The sequence below is a fragment of the Berghia stephanieae genome, chromosome 8, assembly GCF_034508935.2.
Source record: "Berghia stephanieae isolate SIO BIC M18660-M18661 chromosome 8, UCSD_Bste_1.3, whole genome shotgun sequence".
NCBI lineage: Eukaryota > Metazoa > Mollusca > Gastropoda > Nudibranchia > Aeolidiidae > Berghia > Berghia stephanieae.
In genome coordinates, this window is record NC_088367.1 from 46,187,767 (window position 1) to 46,190,266 (window position 2,500).

Below are 2,500 nucleotides of genomic sequence, written 5' to 3' on the forward strand. Positions count from 1 at the left end.
CTTTTTTAGGTTATAATTCCTTCCCTAATTCACCCAAATTATATGTTCTTGCCTTTCACTCATCGTAAGAGCAGCTACAGCAATATATAAGAACTGTTGAGGCTAGAAGAAAATCAAAGCACAATTTAAACTATTAACCAGAATTTTTTTAATGAACGAGATTTTGGCTAATGGCTGTGGTATTCGTGTAAAGTCAACACTTTTAAAGTCAACTCCAATATCAGGATTCGATAGATTTTATGAACTAAGATATCCTCAATACCGTCAAAAAATCACTTAAGCCATAATAATGTTTAAATATGAAATCTCAACCAATTAAGTGATTACAGACTGTAAGTCTTCCATATGACATCGTGTCCACTATTTGGTGTGTCATAGAATTTTTACAAATGTACACAATTGATAGATCATTGGTCAGTATCACACTTAATATATTCATAAGAAAAACAATACTCACTCCACCGAACAACCACATCAATATGGAAGAAAGTCGTGACATCAAACCATCAAAGCTTTTGGTTCCTAAATCCTTGGAGTGTATGTAGACAGTCCTTCTGAGTTTTAATAATGAATAGATTACATAAAGGTGTCATCACCATTTCAGTAACAGGATGTATCGGCTAATTCTTAGGATTACGTGACGTTAGATATCGTTACTCTGACATCAGCAGATGAATTAAAGAAGTTATGTATACAATCCTCCGGAAGAGTGGTTGTACACTTCCAATGAAATAGTAACCGGTTGTTTTTTTTTTTGACAGCACACTTTTCTTCCCTATTCTATAGACCTTTACCTCCGCACTGGCAATGACGTCAAACAAGAAAGCGTATTTAAGATGCAGTAGGGTAACGCAGCGTGGGGTCTTTGTATCTGCTGTGGTGGAATGGCTGGAAACTTGCCCCAATGGAGAAGTATCCTCCTCATCTGACTCCCAATCAGGCCATCTCATCCCCTGGGCATTTATATATATATATGGCCGGTATCCTGAATGTTCCAGTCTTCCATTTGGTTGAGCGATCGGTACACAAGATGAATAATACGGTTAAGACTTGGAGCAAACACTTTGTCGGAAAAAAAATGTAATAATGCCTAACAGACGCCATGTCATATCTTGATCTAAATCTTACGTGTTGTTGTTGGTCAGGGAACCTTTGTAAAGCGCTTTGATCATGTTTGGTTGATATTGCGCTATATAAAAGCTCATTTTTAATACCCCAATTTATCTTTTCCTGTCTATAAATTCAATTTATATCTCTTTCCTCATCCCAAAATTAAACAGATTTGAGAAGGCGTGTCATAATTTTGGACCAAGTAGTCAGTGTCTAATTTCGTGGAATTATTTCATTTGATGAAAATGTCAAAAACAACGTTAAGATGACCCTCAAATGAATCATCATTATCATTGCCTTTTTCACCCTGGGTCAGGATATAGGCCACAGACAAACAGTTTCTATCCTTCTCTATCATCATCATAATCATTGCCTTTTTCACCCTGGGTCAGGATATAGGCCGCAGACAAACAGTTTCTATCCTTCTCTATCCTGAGCTAACTTTTTTTTATCTCGTCCCATGTCTTATCACTTCTCTGTATATCAGCTTCTTTGAGTCTCCCCCAGACTTGAGGTGTTTCTGTCCGGATTGTATCCATTGGGTTTCCAAGTATATGCAGCTTGTATCTTCTATTCTCAGTCACAACTTGAGAGCTTTTCCCTGCTTCATACATGGTGCGAACGATCATTACCGACCATTTTCGGATTTTCCCCAACGTGTCAAAGCCATCTAACATAAACAGTGATTTTAAAAAACCCAAATTCAAAAGGAATATGTATCTACATCCTAGACAATATTTTGTTCAGGAAAATAAGCTGTACAACACAGCGTCAAGTTCTCATGACTAGAATTATGAAATGGCTTGAAATGTTGTGATAAACAAAAGAAATCAGATTGAGAAAATGCTGACTGTATGGTAACAAATGTGACTATTATCCTATAGTTGGTAAGGAAAGGGTTAACGCTGGAAAACACGTATTTTAAATTTGGCAATAAAACTCGTCCTTCAAGTATAGATTGATTGAAATGACCCAAAACTTGGCAAAAACTCTTAAACCTGGGTCGTTTACGAAGACCTCGTGTCAATTGGATCCTAAGTTTGACATTTTATTATATGTGGTCATCTGTCTCCTTATCCTATTTATCTCGTCATTATTATTGATACAATAAGTGCCCCCTCCACATTTTTTTCAGAATTTTATTCAATCCAATATCTGGGCGATTCCATGTGTGTCCTGTATGTCTATGTAATCGTCCTATGGCTGCAGTCTTCTAATCCATGGTTTTGTCTTGTTTATGATCCATGTCATTAGCAATGCATTTCAAACAAATCGTAAACAATCAATACTTTCTCCAAAAAAAATTTATTTAGGTCACAATGCACTCTAGATAATTTTCCTATGGCTGTGGTGACCTGGTTCATGGCTCTAAAAAGATTGAAAATGATAT

The 2,500-nt window shown here is 36.4% G+C and overlaps 2 long non-coding RNA genes across 2 annotated transcripts in view; both read right to left on the reverse strand.

The window, feature by feature from the left end:
• LOC144977865 (uncharacterized) overlaps nucleotides 1–472 on the reverse strand; it is a 9,039-nt gene extending 8,567 nt beyond the window's left edge. The window contains exon 1 of the long non-coding RNA XR_013646418.1: nucleotides 458–472. This is a non-coding gene — a long non-coding RNA (uncharacterized LOC144977865). The remainder of the gene's footprint in view (nucleotides 1–457) is intronic.
• The window catches only part of LOC144977866 (uncharacterized), a 137,501-nt gene that overhangs the window by 73,351 nt on the left and 61,650 nt on the right, over nucleotides 1–2,500 (reverse strand). The gene's annotated exons all lie outside the window — the stretch shown is intronic.